Genomic DNA, 20,966 nt, shown 5'->3' on the forward strand with positions numbered 1-20,966 from the left:
GTTTACAGTTGTACACTGTACAAAATCACATTCACTGCTTGAACCCAGGTTGCATGTCAGCATTTTAAATTTATTTTATAATCCATTTAAAGTAGGTTAAAATTATCTCAACAACTAAAAACACTGCACCAGGTGCTAAGAGAACAATGTGAAGGTTATCACCTGCTTCACACTGAGTGGTAAATCACGGCTTGCGTTTCACTCTGTTTACTTGCAGGATAGGTCTTGGCCATACTGTTGCACTAACTCAACAGTTTCTTATATCCTTTGCAAAAAAAAAAAAAAAACGACTACATAAGTAAATAATTATGTCAATCTTGGAAGTGAAATCATTCTGCATGCCACCTTCTGGGACTGAAACAGCATGTGATGTCTCTTAAGCATCACCACCACAAATGTTGTAGAAGTTCAGGAGGTCTGTCTCATTCTTGGAGCAATCTTGTAATGGTGGACAAGGAGGTGAATGGAGAGAGCATTCAAACTCGGTCTTATGCACGTGTATGCGCGTTTGTGTGTAACAAGTCATGCATTATAATATATATGTACGTGTAATATAATCATCTGAAAATTTTATGCAAATACTTCAAGTCATTTTAGAAGCTCCCTTTTCTACATCAGATAACAAAACTAAACAATATCAGTGAAATAAGCATCTAGTAAAAGTCTTGAAACAAATGTATCTGCATTTTAAATTATGTTTGTGTGTGTGTGTGTGTGTGTGTGTGTGTGTGTGTGTGTGTGTGTGTGTGTGTGTGTCCGTCCTCATATGCATGTGTACTGTGGGTACTCTTTTAAAGGTACGTGTATATAAATGTTTCTGAGACTTAATGAATGCAGCATACAAAAAATTTTCCTGTTCTACAGATTCTATTGATATGCGTCAACTGACGCATTACACTACAGGCCACAACTTTACAGACTATGCTTCTAATCTGCCAGATGTTTTAGGGTTTTGTCATTCATATGGACTTTTGAAAAGTATAATGCTGATCCACTTCTCAACCTAGTTCTGCTTGCAGTAATACAATTCAGTTGCCAAAGCAGAGAAAGATGAACATGTAATTTGCCCATTTAGATACCGGACTACTGATATAAAAAAAATAAGTTATTTAAATGAAATTTCTGAAAGGGTGCAAGCCAAAGTGACAAAAACAGAATAAAAAATCTAGTTAATTAGGAACATACAAATACTAGGAAAATGACCGTATGTGCAGTAAACATAGCTCGCAGCTGTCTACAGTTTTGCAGAATGTTCCTGATTTTGCCTGTAATTTTTGTCTTGCTATGTCCATTATAATTTTTTTTCTATTAAATCACTGAGGATAACAGTTCATCAATAATGCCAGATATTAGATACTCAAGACTACACATTGTTCAGGAAATGTACATAGATTCAAAACCTGTTGTTCTAACAACTGCTTATGTGAATTATTATAATAACTACAATTGCGCCTATTATTTTTGGCTTTTTCCAGAATTCTTGAGCAAAAAGGTTGAGAGCTATAACCATAAGATGCCAAGGCATACACACCTTTAAGTAGACGCACTTAAAAGTTCTTAAGTTCTTGATAGGAACACGCAAATGTTTCAGTTTTTGAATTCCTGAAATTGTGTTCCATTTATGCGAAGATAGTTTGCTTTGTGAAAAAGGAAAAACAAAAAATATTTTTGAGTTTGTGAGTGACTTTGTAAATTCTCCAGATATAATTTAAACTTTGCTTCAATTTGAGGAAGCTATCCCTAAACCTTATAAAAGTTATGAAGTCATGCTCTTATTTCCAGAAGTATCTTAGGACTTGCATGAAAATTCTGATATAATCAGTGATTATATTGTGGCATTTTTTTTTCAAAATATTTCCTATGGAGCCAATGTGCAGGCTAAATTAAATGCTATTTTTCTTTCTGAAGTAATAGAAGTAAGGCATTTTTTTTAGAACAGCATACACGACTCCAGGTAAGATTACTAGTATACATAGTATTTCAAGTTAATTTGTACTTTTTGTGGTAAATGAATACAGAACAAACCTGTAAGCATGACAAAAGTATGCAAGGCATAAAAATTGAATGCAAAGCAGATTAACAAAGCTTTAGCAAAATGAACTTGCATGTTAGAATAAGAGTTCATGTATTTTTATTCGTCATCTGAAGGCATTGAACCAAAGCTGAACAGACATGCTAAACTGCATCCTTTATTTCCAGCCACATGCATGACATGCTTTATCATGAAGGGTTAAGACTACATTTGTACTGTAATAATGAACAATAGATGAGTACCTGTTATTAGCATGTGCTCATATAAAAATGCATTACAAGCAGCAGAATCAGTTTACTGCCAGCTACCCAGCTTTGGCTTAGGAAACTCACTTTTTCAGATCAATGGCTTTGGAAAGGAAGATTCTTTCTACTTGATCAGGTGTAGGCCAGAGCTTTTTGTTTCCCCCTACCATCACCTATTGGAAACTGGGATACTGTAACAAGCACAGGTAAAGTTGGTGGGGGTGGGAGTTGGGCATACTGACAGATAATCAGTGCAAAATGACAAAAGGAGGAACACATATGTCTTCGTCGATGCCACTGCAATCCCAGAAGCCTCTCTCATACAGTACACTGGTGGTCAGACTCGCCTCCACATAAACATTGCACGCGCACACACATGCACAGTAGATCATATTGGGAAAATAATGGAACAAGTAATGGTTTCCTAATACGACAGCTGATCTCCTCAGATCAGCAGCTGGAACAGAAAGAAATAATTTATGTTAACATGCATTATGAGCAATTTTCTGGGTTATGGCTATAACAAAAATATGTTTTCATAATTCCTTTTCCATTAATAAATGTAATTAATAGTCTATCTTACTTTTTGGATGCACACAAACACACACACAGGGCTCAAGAAGTCCTAGTTTTGATTCATTGTATACTCTTGGGAGACATTGCCAGCTTAGAAATTACTTATATCCCTTATAATGCATCACATAATTAGCTTTATCAGCCAGCAGTAAAAAAATATAAATAAATAAATACTAAACAGGTTAATAAAAAACATAATTAAATCAGATAAACTATATGGTACCGAGTGTTGTCATCACATAGTTATATTTCTGCTTGCAAGTAGATTTTTGAGTTGCGGAGGTTTCACTTTCATATACCCCTATTTTGTAAAGGAGATACAAAACAAAACTTTCTATAAAGTGCAAAACTTCATCCTGCATATGGGATCAGATGTGCTGCTCCTGGTGGATGTAGAAAATGTAAATAAAGTCTGCAGTAGCATGATGCTGAGAGGTTCAGCTGGCTTCAGTAATGCCTAAACACCCAGTCCACTAGTCAAACTAATGCCATCAAAGGTACGCAACATTTGCCATAAAAAAAGAGAACATTTTGCAGAAAGAATCCTGTAATGAAATTTGTTTAGTTGTATAGCATAATTTTCCAAAACCAGGGTGTCTCACATCACAATAGTAAAACAGGTTGTAAGAATAAACCATTGAATGAAAAATAAACACACAGCTTTTTGCTATGGTCAGTATTCAAGCCCACATCACTTGCATATACAATGAATATATTCTGGATGGATAACATCAACACTGAAATATAAATTAAGTTTTCATCTTTTTGATAACAGATCCAGCAAAAATAAAGGACAGCTTTCCATAACTAATAAAATACAATTGTAAAGGTATTAGTGTTGAGCATTAAATGTGGATTCATTTTTACCTTTCTGTTTTACCTGTACAACCTGGTCATTTGAAATTATTGTTGGTAGAATAGCCTTGAAATTATTGTTGGTAGAATAGCCTTCAAATAAACACATTGCATTCATAGAAAGTGCAGAATGATGTCTGATTCTTTCTTATATAAGTCAGGATCCATCTGTTTTAACATACTGTGCCCATACATAAGTAAACTTGTAACTGCAAACAGTTATCCCTGCTGGTACACTTTGCATCACAGGACTTACTGAAATTTCTTCTGAAGAGAACAGAACACCTACAGCTTTTTATTATACTTACAAAACAAATAAATTGGTCTAAAAGCAGGAGTTCACTTTTTCATATTGACTATCACTTAGCTTTGTTTAGTTACCTTGAAAATGCTATCATCCTCTAGCAGTTAAGACAAAATTTCATCATTGATTGTAACAGCACTGAAACCACTCCCTTCCAGTTTTACATGCAACTTTTTTTTCAGCATGTAAACCATGCACATAGCAACTGCATGTTTAGGGTTGATAATGCCTCTGATGCCCCACCACTGGCCCAGTAATCAAGGAGCCTCAGTCCTGACCACTGGCAACAGTGGGGACGTACACACTGGCAGGATGACAACTATACACACAGTAAAGTGCAATTTCTCTTAAGAGCACACAGAGAGATCACAGTCAGTCTGGGGCTAGCTTCTCCCGCTTTCTCCAGATCCCCAATAAGATTCTCCCCCCCCCCCACTGGTACACCTGTAGAGCTGAGATCTCAGCTGAGTGGCCAAGCCAAGACCTCCAGCACCCTATCTGTCCAGCCTGTGCTTTGTGTCCCTGCCCAAGAAGCGGACAAACATGCACTGAGATTTGATTTGTACATAAACACACACACACACACACACACACACACACACACACACACACACACACACACACACACAGGAGAAAGGCTGGCACAGGTTCACTGGCCATGCCCCCTTTTGCCCAGACTATAAGGTAGTTTGGACTGCCACCAGCTACTCTGTATCAGCTACTTTAAGGCCCTTAGAAAAGGGTAAGGGTGTCTAATGTTACTGTGTAATATTTCTATTAATCCAAATGGCAGTTTGACCAAGAGCAAGGCTACTAGGAGTAGCCTATGCAGTGTCAGCAAATAGATATGCAAGTACTCTAAGCGCTTAAATATCTCTAGACAGACCAGCCACAATTGAAAGGTTTAAATATTTAAATAATAAAAGAAGAAGAAAATACATAGTAATCAATCACAGTTACTTCAGAGTTCAAAATCACAGGAAATATTAAAAACAACATTGCAGGACAGCCTCAAATAAATAGAGCGAGCATCTAAGCTATCTTCTTCTTCCGTCAGCTTTTTCCCGGTTAGGGGTCGCCACAGTGGATCATCTGTCCGCTTATGATTGTCAGTGGAGTTTTATGGTGTCGAGTTGCCAGCCCGGCGCCCAACCTTCCACAGAAGGCGCGTACATGCACACACACCTAGGGCCAATTTAGAGTGTCCAATCCACCTACTGCATATGTCTTTGGGATACTTCACTATATTTCTAACTGTATCCAAGAGAAATTATTGTACCCTAGATTTATTTACTCATATAGCAAGTCAAGACTGATGTGTTAAGTGGGTTTTCCAGGCAATGCTGTCAGGTCAAAGACAAAATACAAAATGCCCTCTCTCTCTCTCAGAAACGAATATTTCAAATATTACTGCTGGTTTAGCTGGCAACATGACATCACTTCTTATCATCTGACTATCAGTTTCCAGCTAAACCCCATTGCTAGAAACTGCCAGTCTTTAGCATCTACCTGTGAAAAATACATAGGCATTAGATATTTGCAGCTGCTGGAAGACATAAAACAATAAAACACAAGACAATGCAGAAGGATCCCTAGTTTTAGACATCCTGTCTCCTTGCTGCCTTGAAACCATCTTTTATGGTGAGGTTATAAAACAATTTAATTTAAACTGTATTCTTGAAGTTTTGCAAGTTAACCCTCTATGTTCTAGTTTCCACTGTTAAAATATATACATTTACATAATTTAAGATAGCTGGGCTGGCAGTAGCTCCTTTTGTGACATTTCTAACCCCCCCCCCAAAAAAAAAAAAAAAAAAACTCAAGCTAGTTTTTCAAGTGAATCTTGAGAAATGTTGCTTGAGAGGGATAGTGCATCTGGGAATGCACTACCACATACCCTGTCTTGACATTTCAGTGACCCTAGTGTAGTGCTGCACTGTCCTATCATATGCCTGCAACACTAGGCTCCATCATAGTAATTTAGGATTTGGTTGGCTGGCTCCCTGTAGCTATCAATTCCCCTTAGACTCCATCTGCTTTGGACTGCAAATACGTGGCACCAGGGCCTCCCTATCATGGTAAGGTTTTGTCATGTTAACATGGTACATTTTATGCCCCTGCCTCCTGCCTAGCAGTTCTACCATGCAGTTAACATCACTGACCTTCTTTACCACCTTGGAGACTGCCTCCCAAGCTGTCTGCAGTTTATGTCTGACAGGAATGAGAACCATAAACTGCTGCCCCAAAGCATACTCTCTTGCTCAAGCATTTCTGTCATACCATACCTTTTTCTGCTGTTGGGCTTCTGCCAGGTTCTCCTGGGCTAAGTACATGAGCTCCTTGAGCCTTGTCTTGAGATTTAGGACATATGCCACAACAGACTCCTTGTGGGATTCACATTCACCCTCCCACTCATCTCAAATCAAATATAGAGGTCCCCTCACTCTATGCCCATACAGTAAATCAAAGGGTGAAAAAAGTGTTGATTTCTGGGGTACCTCCCTGTAAGTAAACAGATGGGGCAAATGTTTTTTCCACTCCCTCTTAAATTGGTCTGCAAATGCCCATAGCATGGTCCCCGAGTGTAGAGTTTAACCTCTCCACCAGACCATTAGTCTGGGGATGGTAGGGGTGGTCTTCAGGTTCTTCATCCCACAGTGCTTCACAGTCAAGCCAGAAGGTCTGACATGAAATTGGCACCTCTGTCAACCATATTTCTTTTGGGAAACCTACCCTGCTGAAAACCTCTAACAAAGCATTTGCCACCTTTTCCACCTCAATGGGGGAGAATGCCACTGCCTCAGGGTATCTGGTAGCATAATCTACTACCACTAGGATATACATCTTCCCTGTAGAACTTGGGGTACTTAGAGGACCCGCAATATCCATAGCTACCCTCCAAAACGGCTCCTCAGTCACAAGCAAAGGCATCAAAGGAGCTTTGACCTTGTCCCCTGCCTTGCCTACTTTTTGGCACTGCTCACAGGTCTTGCATTACCCTGTTACAATACATCTTTGGAAATCCCAGGACAATAAAAGTTCTGCATACTACATCTCTTTGTATGTTTTATGCCCATATGACCTGCAAAGGGAATGCCATGGGCTTGGCTAGAAGACTATAGGCTCTGGGCACTACCAACTGCTGCATTCTCTCACCCTCTAACCTATCTTCAGGGGTCCACTGTCTATACAGTGATCCTTTGTCCCAGTATACAGATTCCCCTTTTCACTGAGAATCATGTGCATTACTGGCTACCTCCCCTCAGGCCTTGTAATGTACGGTCTGAAAGCTGACCCTGTCTCAACTCTCTCTTGGTAAGCCTTCCCAGCTCCCCTTCCACAGGACATCTGGTATCCTTTGACAGCTGTGCCTTATTGCCAGCCTGGGTAATACTACTCGCCTCTTCCCTGTCAGTCACTCTGTCCAAGGAAACATCAGTACCCACAAGCAGCTGTGGCTCACCTTCAATCTCACTGCTACAGGGTATCTCCCCTCCCTGAGGTAACCACCACTCCAGTCCTGGCTTCAAGTCTGTAGTCTGTCTGGGTCTCCCCACCAGACTACCAGACCCACATGCTAGTCTGACTGTGTGTCACTGCATGCACACAAGATACTGCATTAGATATCCTCAAACACACCTACTTGCGGGCTTCCTTTTTAACCCACAAAGTCAAGGTGAGCCAGAGCCAAAAGTATTTGGAATGCAGTCCCTCCTAGATCTCTGACCAGAGTTGACTGCTCAAGCAAGTAGTGCTCTGCTCTAACCATTGCAGGCATCACGATGGTTAGGTCAGAGGCTACGCATCTCTTAACAGTGGCCTGTTTCCCCATTTACTGAGATAGGATATAACCTCTTTTGGTAGTTTGGTTCCCATGTTGTCTCCAGACATCTCACTGCTGGCATGCTATCATTCTCACTTACTGGTTCTCCCACCATTTGTTCCTCACCTTGCCTTTGTGTACATCTATTTGCTACATGGCTTTACTGGTTACATTTAAAACATTTAACCCTTGATCCTGAACATGTACCTGGACTAGTGGCTTCCCCTGCTACTGGCAGACTCTGTTGGGGCAGTGTAGGCTGCCCACCATGGATTCCCTTAGACCCATGAGCAGCACTGAGTAACCCTTTCCTGTGCATTAATGCCCTGCTTGCTAGGTATAGGTTTCCTTTTTCATCATCTCATCTGTGGTATTGCACTGTATCAGCTAACTAGATTCTTATGTCCTCAGGCAAAGTGCTAAGGGCTAGTTCTATCACCAAATGGACTGCCAGCCCTTCAAACGTGGTGACCTGACATCCACTCACCCACTTATGAAAATAAGTGCTTACATCAGCAATATATTCACACATACTTTCATCTATGCTCACAAACCTTTTCCCTATAAGCTTCAGGTGATAATTAAAACACACTAAAAGATCATTTTTAACAGTATTATAATTTAAGCAATCAGTATCAGACAATTTAGAAATAGCAGTTACAGCTTTACCATGAAGTAAGGGGGTCAGGAACCATATCCAGAGCCTTTGGTCAACAGTATACTATTTACATACCCTTTCAAACATATGAATAAAACTGTAAAAATTATCACCCTCTGCAAATTGTGGAAGAAATTTACTGACCTTTGTGGCTTCTGGGGTTTAGTTACTCTCTTCCTCATTACCTCCATAAGCTGGTAAGAGTGAGCATCTCCCTCTCATGTTGCCTCTGCCCCTCATTCTCCTCAGCTTCCAGACATTGCAGTTTCACATTTTCCTCATCCACCAGACATGCCAGTCTCTCTGCTGCTTCTATTTCCAAAAATTTAGCCTCCAGTTCAAGTCTCAAACTCCAGATGGATTTTAAGTCCTCTGTGAAAAGGTTGAACTGAAAAACAAACAGGCCAGCAGAAAAAGCAGGAATGATGCAGAGTCAAAAATACAACGTATAAAGGTTTATTTGTAAACCCAAATAACCACAGACCAGTTTTGGCAGAATATGCCATCCTCAGTGTGTTACAGACGGATAAACAGAGGATGAAAAATACATATGCATATATATAGTATGAACTGACCAATGAGCATAAAAACTGCCCTGTCATTCATTAATATTCATGAATAAGAGTAGGGACACCAAAAACAGTGCAATTCAAAATGAATGATACTAGTAATGATAATTTCCAAAAAATAAATGCAAAACAGCATAACATGAGAATATATTATAATATGACAATATATTATAAATATAGCAAATAATGGAATGAATTTGATAACCACCCTGATGTAGTCAAAGCAAAGTGCACAGAAATGTGCACAGTGCAAAATACAGGGGAAATATTCAATATCCTGCTGTACTAGGTAAGCAAAAAATCTGATAAACATATATCATCATGATAAAAAAGAACATTATAAAAATATATGTATTATGGAACCAATTGGTATATGAAGTAAGAAACATACACTGAAGTGAATGAAGTAAGAAACATACACTGGCTTACAAGAAGTAAGTGATACCCGAGTAACGATGTTCATAGGTATATATAATCATGATAAGTCGGCATATGAATGTTGGTATGTTCACATGATAGGATATGTAGTGGACAACTGTGACATAAGAAAAGTTGTGGAAATCAAGGTTAAAAATGATCATTGAGTCCTGGACTGAAAATAGCTCCCAAAGTAATGATCCAATATTTCTCCTTCTGATTTAGAATGCCATGCCAGCCTTGTTTATTGCTACGATCACCCACAATTTGATCAATAATCATAAACGTAAATAGTGCTTGTGGATGTTGGAGGAGGTGTTGGTACATAGCATTGGTGGTACTTTTGTTTTTGATGTCACTGCGATGTTCATTAATCCTACTTCTAAGTTGTCTGGAGGTTTGACCCACATAGAAGGCCCCACAGTGACAGGTAGCTAAATATATAACCCAGTCACTACTGCAATTGCCAAATACCTTGCATTCAAACACCTTGCTGGTGTTCCTGCTGGAGAACTGTTTGGATTTGGTAATCTGTTGACATGATCCACAATGACCACATGGGTGTGTGCCCAAGAGTTCGTGTCCCGTGAGGGTTAACTGTTTGTGAATAGCTGGACACCGTATTGTCCAGGTTTCTGTAGACAGTCATATCCAGAAAGTTGATGGTTTGTTTGTCATAGGTAAGAGAAAATTCCAATCCCCAAATGTTACCATTAAGATATTCCACGAATTCATGTAGATATGCCACATCCGCACGCCACAACATCCAGCAATCGTCCAAGTATCGACGCCAAATATCTATTTCCACCAGGTATAGATTGTGGGACATATCATAGATCATGCACTCTTCAAAATATGCCATGAATAAATCTGCATATATGGGAGCAAAGGATGCTCCCATGGCAGTACCCTGAAGCTGCCAGTAGCATTCCCCTTGGAAAAGTACATGTTCATATAAGCAAATCAACAGTGTGTTGAATCCTGATGTATACAAGTTGGCCCTGTCCAACCAGTATTGTAATGATTGTAATCCAGCCCTGTGTGGAATGCTGGTGTACAGTGCTTTGACGTCTAGTGTGCACATGAGCCAGTCGGGTTCCAACTGTATGTTCTGAATGATCTTGAGAAACTGAGTGGTGTCTTGTAATCTGGCCAAATATACAGTTGTAGAGGAAATCCGTAATGCAATTAAAACAGAAACAAAAATGATATATTAATTATAATGTGCAACATGAGGCATTCAATGTCCAAAAACAGGCTCTTTCTTATTTTGTAAATTAGAAGATACTAACTGTATGTCCAGAAGTGTTAAACAGTTTGTGAAGTCCCAACGCCGGGCGGCGTTTAGTTCGTATTAATGATACAACAATCAATTTGCTTGTTCCCCGTCGTGCTCACAAGAGATGTTCGAAAGTTCAACACTTGACAGTCGGCATAAAAACGACCCACCATATAATAATATAGTTACAAAAGTAGCACCTATAATTCACAAGAAAGCCGTATGTTCGTGCTGAAATGCCTGAGTGAGTCTACAACTGTATATTTGTCTAATGTGATCTCATTTTATGGAAAGATGACATATGTGCCTTTGAATATTTGACATGTGCTGATAGCAGGGGATTGTTTACATTATTATTTGTTTCCTATTGACATATGTTCATTTAGGCATTGGTAATACATCAAGCCTGTAATTTTGAGATACGTAGTATTAGATCTTTGTTATAACCTTGTGACATTTTGATACTGTCACCCAACAGTTTTTCTTGTTGTTTACAAGTTGCCATTTATCTATGTATCATTTATTATGATCTTTTGTCCCCTGTAACTTTGTATATATGGGGTTCATATTCTCACATTGTTACTGATTTATGTCTATTTTGAATATTTCAGCATAGAAGATATATTGGGACATCTATACACATTATTTTATACACATTATTGGATATCACATTCCAGCTTAGGTTATTTTAATACATTTTCAAATTTTAGGGACTCAAGAAGATGGTAGGTGTCCTTCAAAATATGCGGTACTTTATCTACCAGAGGACGTAGCACTTTTTCTAAATAAAAAGAAATGTTATCAGTAGCCCATCCATCCCCAGATACAATGGGTCTCATCGGTGGTGGATCCAGATCTTTGTGTATCTTAGGAAGCTCTTTTATGGAGGGAATTCATACAAAATATTTGTGGAAGAATGTGTATAGTTCTTCTGTAATCTGTTTACACATGAGCATATCAAAAATGATTTCTTCTATAGCTCCATGTATTTCATTGATTTTATTCTTAGTTATAGGTGCATATGTTTTAGCATCTTTGTGCATATTGCACATGCTTGTAATATAGTCCTCAGTGTCAAAGAGTACTATCCCTCCCCCCTTTGTCTGCTGGCCTGATTGTTAAGGCCCTAGTGTTGGATAAAAAGTGTAAAGATTCGTTCTCTTCCCTAGTCATATTAAAATATTTACATCTCTTTTTAGGATTATCGTAAAAATAATCATACAAATCATCTTCACACAACTTGATGAAACAATCTATATGCATAGGCAAAGGTGGAGAGTAAATACTCTTCTTTTTACATTGTTCAAGCATTTCATTATTACTAGAGGAAATACTACTATCTTTATCATTAAAATATAATTTCAAGGCCAAACTTCTACCAAACATTCTAATATCGGTCAACAACTCATACAAATTACTTCCTTGCGAAGGGACAAAAGTAAGCCCCTTATTTAATAGACTAATAGCAGAGTCTGGTAATGTCATATTAGATAAATTAAAACATAAGTTTTTTACTGTTTTCTGCGTCATCGCTGCTGCGGGCTGTCTTCAGAGTATTTCCTCTTCTTCCTGTCCCAGCTGTTGTATCGACCTCTCTGTTGGTTGGTTGTCCTTACTGGTAAGGGACAAAAAGGACGAGGAGCTTCTTTATTAGTCTGTAGAGTTTTGGGTTTAGCTCCTGTATGTTGGTAAACCATGTGCTTCATATTAGCCTCCTGGTTAGGTAAGGGTGTCTGTACAAATGTTCCTGTAGCTGGAATCAGTGGCTCATTTGGGGGGGGGGGGGTTACAAAGGCTCCCTCGGAGCTGCTGCTCAATACATCGCTCTCAGCTGTACGTACTAATGGGGTACTATGCTCCAAGTTGGTAAGCGTTCGCTCTGCAGAAGCTGAGTGATGACGTAATCGATCGTCCCCGTCGCTCGGAATAGGGCGCCTGGGCCAAACAAAGACGTTACCCAATTGGAAGTCCTTGTGATCTCTGAGTAGTTTCCTATGCTTAGTGAGCTGAAGCCTGTTCCCGTAGGACTGTACTTGCGCACACAAATGGTCTAATTTGTTCAGGCAAAGTTCATTATTGAAGCGTTCTCTTGCTTCACTATTCAATTGCTCAATTTTTAATAATAGCTGTTGTTCAATGGGAGTGAAGTAGTCTATAATTAATCTGATGTACTTGTAGCTCAATTCTAGGTTTAATTCCTGCCATTGCTGCAATAAGTCTGGATGACTGTCCGGATGACTGTCCCCGCAAGTGGGCATACAGAGCACCCTCATGCCCCTGGGGACAATCTTAAAATGGAGACAGGCTTCCATATGCTTATGCTGCCAGACTAGTCTTTGATATTTAAATAAATAATTTTCCAGTTCTTTCAGCAAGGTATAAAACCCTTCGATATTATTGATGGTGTCTCTGCCACTCACCGTTTCTTGGCTTTGTAGATCCAGGGTCAATAAAGGATTAGTACTTTGCCTGGTGATAGAATTCTATGTGTCACCAGGTATCCTCGGCTCTGGATTAAACGGCAATTCTATGGATGGAAGCTCCATAACGTGGGAGAGTGCAGCAAGCAAAAACAAGAAGAAACCAAACAGATGCCACACGCTCTAAGGGTCTACATGCGAACAACAAAGAATGCAGTGAAAAATAACGCTGTAGAACCCACCACGTTGGAAAAATTCAATCAGGAAACATGGCATAAATCCACACACACACAGGAGAAAGGCTGGCACAGGTTCACTGGCCATGCCCCCTTTTGCCCAGACTATAAGGTAGTTTGGACTGCCACCAGCCACTCTGTATCAGCTACTTTAAGGCCCTTAAAAAAGGGTAAGGGTGTCTAATCTTACTGTGTAATATTTCTATTAATCCAAATGGCAGTTTGACCAAGAGCAAGGCTACTAAAAGTAGCCTATGCAGTGTCAGCAAATAGATATGCAAGTACTCTAAGAGCTTAAATATCTCTAGACAGACCAGCCACAATTGAAAGGTTTAAATATTTAAATAATAAAAGAAGAAGAAAATACATAGTAATCAATCACAGTTACTTCAGAGTTCAAAATCACAGGAAATATTAAAAACAACATTGCAGGACAGCCTCAAATAAATAGAGCGAGCATCTAAGCTATCTTCTTCTTCTTCTGTCAGCTTTTTCCCCGGTTAGGGGTCGCCACAGTGGATTATCTGTTCGCTTATGATTGTCAGTGGAGTTTTATGGTGTCGAGTTGCCAGCCCGGCGCCCAACCTTCCACAGAAGGCGCGCACATGCACACACACCTAGGGCCAATTTAGAGTGTCCAATCCACCTACTGCATGTCTTTGGGATACTTCACTATATTTCTAACGGTATCTAAGAGAAATTATTGTACCCTAGATTTATTTACTCATATAGCAAGTCAAGACTGATGTGTTAAGTGGGTTTTCCAGGCAATGCTGTCAGGTCAAAGACAAAATACAAAATGCCCTCTCTCTCTCTCTCTCTCTCTCTCTCTCTCTCTCTCAGAAATGAATATTTCAAATATTACTGCTGGTTTAGCTGGCAACATGACATCACTTCTTATCATCTGACTATCAGTTTCCAGCTAAACCCCATTGCTAGAAACTGACAGTCTTTAGCATCTACCTGTGAAAAATACATAGGCATTAGATATTTGCAGCTGCTGGAAGACATAAAACAATAAAACACAAGACAATGCAGAAGGATCCCTAGTTTTGCAAGTTAACCCTCTATGTTCTAGTTTCCACTGTTAAAATATATACATTTACATAATTTAAGATAGCTGGGCTGGCAGTGTTGCTTGAGAGGGATAGTGTATCTGGGAATACACTACCCCATACCCTGTCTTGAAATTTCAGTGACCCCAGTGTAGTGCTGCACTGTCCTATCATATGCCTGCAACACTAGGCTCCATCATAGTAATTTAGGATTTGGTTGGCCAAGTGCGTCCCATCTTAAAGTTGTTGAACCACACAAACAAATTCTTTATTTATTACCCAAGATTCACAAATCATTAACTAAGCCCCCAGGAAGACCCATTATGTCAGGGATAGGATCTTTAACTGAGCCCCTCTCAGCATTCCTAACACAATACCTTAAACTACTCTTGGGTTTGGTCAGGGCCAGATTACAAGACACCACTCAGTTTCTCAAGATCATTCAGAACATACAGTTGGAACCCAACTGGCTCACGTGCACACTAGACGTCAAAGCACTGTACACCAGCATTCCACACTGGGCTGGATTACAATCATTACAATACTGGTTGGACGGGGCCAACTTGTATACATCAGGATTCAACACACTGTTGATTTGCTTATCTGAACATGTACTCGACAAGAACATCTTTTATTTCCAAGGGGAATGCTACTGGCAGCTTCAGGGTACTGCCATGGGAGCATCCTTTGCTCCCATATATGCGGATTTATTCATGGCATATTTTGAAGAGTGCATGATCTATGATATATCCCACAATCTATACCTGGTGGAAATGCATATTTGGCGTCGATACTTGGATGATTGCTGGATAGTGTGGCGTGCGGATGTGGCATATCTACATGAATTCGTGGAATATCTTAATGGTAACATTTGGGGATTGGAATTTTCTCTTACCTATGACAAACAAACCATCAACTTTCTGGATGTGACTGTCTACAGAAACCTGGACAATATGGTGTCCACGAAGGTCTTTCGTAAATATCCCCAATATAACACTATCTTACATGCTTCTAGCATGCACCCACGCCACACCATCAGAAACATCCCTGTATCACAGTTTATGCGTATGAAACATCTTTGCTCCAATCAGGAGGATCATCATATGGCCAGTACAAATCTCTGCCGCAGATTTATGAACAGGGGATATCGTTATGTTGACATCAATCTGGTGAGAAATCGAGCCAAGAACACGGAGAGAACGGAATTATTGGATTACAAGAATACACCTACTGACACTGCACAACCTACCATTAGGTTTATCACTACCTATGGTAGGAATTATAATGTCATCCGTGATACTATCAAAAGACATTGGAATATTCTGCTCGCCAATGACCAGCTCAGATCCCTTCTAGGCGAGGAATGCAAGTTTTCCTACAAAAGGGGTAAAACGTTAGGATCACACCTCTCTCACTACAAACATACAGGCAGTGGTGGGGCTATTCACAAACAGTTAACCCTCATGGGACACGAACTCTTGGGCACACACCCATGTGGTCATTGTGGATCATGTCAACAGATTACCAAATCCAAACAGTTCTCCAGCAGGAACACCAGCAAGGTGTTTGAATGCAAGGTATTTGGCAATTGCAGTAGTGACTGGGTTATATATTTAGCTACCTGTCACTGTGGGGCCTTCTATGTGGGTCAAAGGATTAATGAACATCGCAGTGACATCAAAAACAAAAGGACCACCAATGCTATGTACCAACACCTCCTCCAACATCCACAAGCACTATTTACATTTATGATTATTGATCGAATTGTGGGTGATCGTAGCAATAAACAAGGCTGGCATGGCATTCTAAATCAGAAGGAGAAATATTGGATCATTACTTTGGGAGCTATTTTCAGTCCAGGACTCAATGATCATTTTTAACCTTGATTTCCACAACTTTTCTTATGTCACAGTTGTCCACTACATATCCTATCATGTGAACATACCAACATTCATATGCTGACTTATCATGACTATATATACCTATGAACATCGTTACTCAGGTATCACTTACTTCTTGTAAGCCAGTGTATGGTTTCTTACTTCATTCAGTTCAGTATATGTTTCTTACTTCATATACCAATTGGTTCCATAATACATATATTTTTATAATGTTCTTTTTTATCATGATGATATATGTTTATCAGATTTTTTGCTAACCTAGTACAGCAGGATATTGAATATTTCCCCTGTATTTTGCACTCTGCACATTTCTGCACACTTTGCTTTGACTACATCAGGGTGGTTATCAAATTCATTCCATTATTTGCTATATTTATAATATGTTGTTCTATTATAATATACTCATGTTATTAATATGTTCCATACATATTTTAGCATAACTGGTCTATCTAAATATGTATACTGTTTTGCATTTATTTTTTGGAAATTATCATTACTAGTATCATTCATTTTGAATTGCACTGTTTTTGGTGTCCCTATTCTTATTCATGAATATTAATGAATGACAGGGCAGTTTTTATGCTCATTGGTCAGTTCATACTACATATATGCATATGTATTTTTCATCCTCTGTGCAGCATTCCTGCTTTTTCTGCTGGCCTGTTTGTTTTTCTGGATATTTGGTTTGGGCCGTGCATCCCCCACCGTGCATCCCCCACCTGCATAGAACTTGGTTTGTGCAAAAGGTTGAACTGCCCATTTTCTGGAAGTTGTACATTCCCAATGCCAGTTTGATTGCCCTTCTGGTTGCTGGTCTGTGACGCAGCTGTGCCCAAGGCTGCAATCATTTCTACTTTAGTCAGGTTAATATGCACCAGTCCTTTAGCCTGGCACATCTCAGCCAAATGGCTCCTTGTCAGCTTGCCATACTCATCTGCTGACATCCTTGCTTGCTCTCCCTTACTAATTAAGATAACAAAAAATAAATAAAACAATTGTGATATGAAACTCTGAAATGTTCACTGTGTGGTTGATTGAGAGTACAAACACCTTCTTTAGTGAACACTGTTTACAGGCTACAGGAATTCAATATCCACACCACTGAATCCCAATATGTGGATATCCCACCACTGCCAACCAATTAATATGTGACACCACCACTGGCTCAGTAACAAAGGAGCCTCAATCTTCACCACTGGCAAAAGTGGGGGACGTACACTCTGGGAGGATGACAAATACACACATAGTAAAGTGCAATTTCCCTTAAGAGCACACAGACATCACAGTCAGTCTGGGGCTGGTTTCTCCCTCTTTCTCCAGATCCCCAATAAGACTCCCCACTGGCACAGCTATACAGTTGAGATCTCAGCTGAATGGCCAAGCCAAGACCTCCAGCACCCTCTCTGTCCAACCAGTGCTTTGAGTCCCTGCCCAAGTAGCTGACACACACACTCTGAGTTTGATTTATACATAAACACACATAAGGGAAAGGCTGGCACATGTTCACTGGCTATGCCCCCATTTGCCCAGACTATAAGATAGTTTAGACTGCCACCAGCCACTTTTCAACAGCCACTTTAAGGCCCTTAAAGGGGTGTACAATCTTACTGTGTAATGTGTGTAATGTTACTATTAATCCAAATGGTACATTGACCAAGAGCAAGGCTATTAGGAGTGGCCTGCACAGTATCACCAAATAGATACACAAGTACTCTCCGAGCTTAAATTGCTCTAGACAGACCAGCCACAATTGAAAGGTTTAAATATTTAATAATAAATAAAAGAACGAGAAAATACCCGGTAAACAATCACAGTTACTTTAGAGTTCAAATTCACAGTAAATATTTAAAACAACATTGCAGGACAGTCTCAAATAATGAGAACACCTAAGCTATACTTCACTATATTCCTAACTGCATCTAAGAGAAATCACTGTACCCTAAACTATACTTCACTATATTCCTAAATGCATCTAAGAGAAATCACTGTACCCTAAACTTACTTACTCATAGCTTTTTGCTTTCATTGGCTTGTAAGTGTTTTATTGCTTTGTCTTCCAGCAGCTGCAAAGACAAAATACAAAATGCCCTGTCGCTCTCAGATATTTCAAATATTACTGCTGAGGTAGCTGGCAGTATGACATCACTTCTTGTCATCTGAGTATCATGTCATCAGTTTCCAGCTAACCCCCTATTGCTAGAAACTGCCAGCCTTTAGCATCTACCTATGAAAAATACACAGCCCTTAGATCTTTGCAGCTGCTGGAAGACAAAGCAATGAAACACTTACAAGCCAATGCAGAAGGCTCCCTACTTTTAGACATGTCTCCTTGCTAGCCTGAAACCATCTTTTATAATGCAGTTATAAAACAATTTTCATTTCAACTATTTAAGTTTTGTAAGTTAACCCTCTATGTTGGTTTCCACTGTTAAAATGTATACATTACACAGTTACAATAGAGTATGTACATTTCTGCTCAGTATTTCACAAAATCTCTTCCACACACATATGTACAATATGACATACAGTTCTAATACAGTTATAACACAAGCAATTGCATTATGCTAATATTCACAAATGGCACACAACCACTTACAAAATTCCAGATAGTTTGGCTGGCAGTATCTCCTTCTGTCTCACTTATGTATCTCTCCTTCTGTCTCACTTCTATATAAATGATATTAATATTTGAATGACATATAATTATTAAAATTCTGTATACCAGGGCTGGCAGTATCTCCTTTTGTGAAAATGCCAATGTACAATATCTGTAAGCACACAGTTTAAATCACTGGCATCATGAGCTCTACCACATGTATCAGAATAAGGGTGTTCTTCAGCCACTAGAGCCCCAACTGCTCAAATCCCATTAACTAACAGCCAAGTCTATAATGGCTGTAACCCCATCCATCCAGCTGCTTGCACTTTTATTCAAAAGTGAGTTCAGCAATGCAGCTGCAATACAATCTGCTCACATCCTTTAAGGCAGATACAAACAAGTGTCTATTGATGAGGAAGAGGTAAGCAGGGAGGGTGTTTTTATGTTTAGGTAGGGGGTCAGAGAGTGGAAAGTGGACTTTAAGTGTTAGGGAGGGGGATGGGAATTTTAGGTTTAAGGACTGACAGGGACTTTAGGGTTATGGAGAAGGACAGAGATTTTTAGGTTTAGGGAGACAGCGTGGATGGGAGGGGAGAGGATTTTAGGTTTAGGTTTGGGGAGAGGGAGTGGTTTTAGGATTAAGGAGTGATATGGACTTTAGTGTTTGGGAGGAGGATGAGCATTTTAGGGTTTGTGATAATTTTGGATGGGAGGGAATGCGGATTTTAGGTTTAGGGAGTGAACTGAAATGGGAGTGGGGCAGTAAGTTTAGGTTTAGGGAGTGATTTGGACTTTAGGGTTAAGGAAAGGGATGGGAATTTAAGATTAGGGAGGGATGGGACAATTAAGGTTAGGCACCGGGTGGAATTTTTTAGTGACTGGATAAGGCTTCTGGTAAAGATTGTTAATAGTATGGAAGGCAGGTTATGGGAGCTAGAGCACTTGTCAAAATGAGCAATTGACAGTGAGGACATGTGTCTCAAGCACATATAGTAGACTCACATAGTAGCCATGCCAGGCATCAAGACAAACAAATGAATATACTTTCAATAGGTGTATGTAACTTTTGGAAGGACTCTGACTCTCTTGCTCATAAAACTCAGCAACTATGAGCTTAGATTTATATCATAGTACTGACATTAGTGGGAAACTATATTCCCGAGGTAATGTCCATTAGATGAAGTGTTCAACCAGGGTTCAATCTTCAAGAGTTTAGTACAGTTTAGATAGATATTGAAGATATCATTGTAGTTGACGTGAAAGAAAATTTCCCTGGAACTTTGGTCAAATTTCTTTTGCATGGTATAAATACCACCTTGTTGTTCCCCTGATGATAGGCCATCAGAAAAATGAAATTAGCATTCCACCGTAATTCATGGATCCCAATGAATAATCAATGAATTGATGTTTTACATAGAGATGGACTTTGTTACATGCTGTAATATTAAAAAGGAGAGCCAGAAGTAAAGGCTTTGGCTGTACAGTGGCCATCTTACTCCATTTCAGTGAATCATGTTGCCATTTTTCTACCATGGCAGTGAGTGGGAACTCCATTCTCCTGGTGTTCTTTCCTACCTGTACTTTTCACCATACTATGAGGTACTGCGGCACGTTTTCTAGACCCAGGGTTATGCCTTAAGCATGGTGCCATGGTGACCTGTCAGCAGCTGTTAATCAGCATATCTCTATATCACTCTGATGTATACATATGGTGTACTAGTGATTGACTAACACTGATGGACAATAACTAGGAGGCATTAAGGGGTTCAATTTGGAGACTAATCTGTTGAGTGCTATTGTAGGCAAATGCATTTCCCCTAGGTGTAATTATTATACAGAAGGGGAGTTATGACAGATGGTTTTTAGACAATGACAATTCACATTATACAACTGTGGAGGCAAACATTACTTAACAGAATGGTTGATAGGGAGCAGTGATGGACCATGGCAGTGATGGACCATGGCAGTGACTATTACAATATTCAGTATGCAAAATA

Source organism: Protopterus annectens, chromosome 8.part0 (assembly GCF_019279795.1).
Source record: "Protopterus annectens isolate FY-2018-M chromosome 8.part0, PAN1.0, whole genome shotgun sequence".
In the NCBI taxonomy this organism is placed as follows: Eukaryota; Metazoa; Chordata; order Ceratodontiformes; family Protopteridae; genus Protopterus; species Protopterus annectens.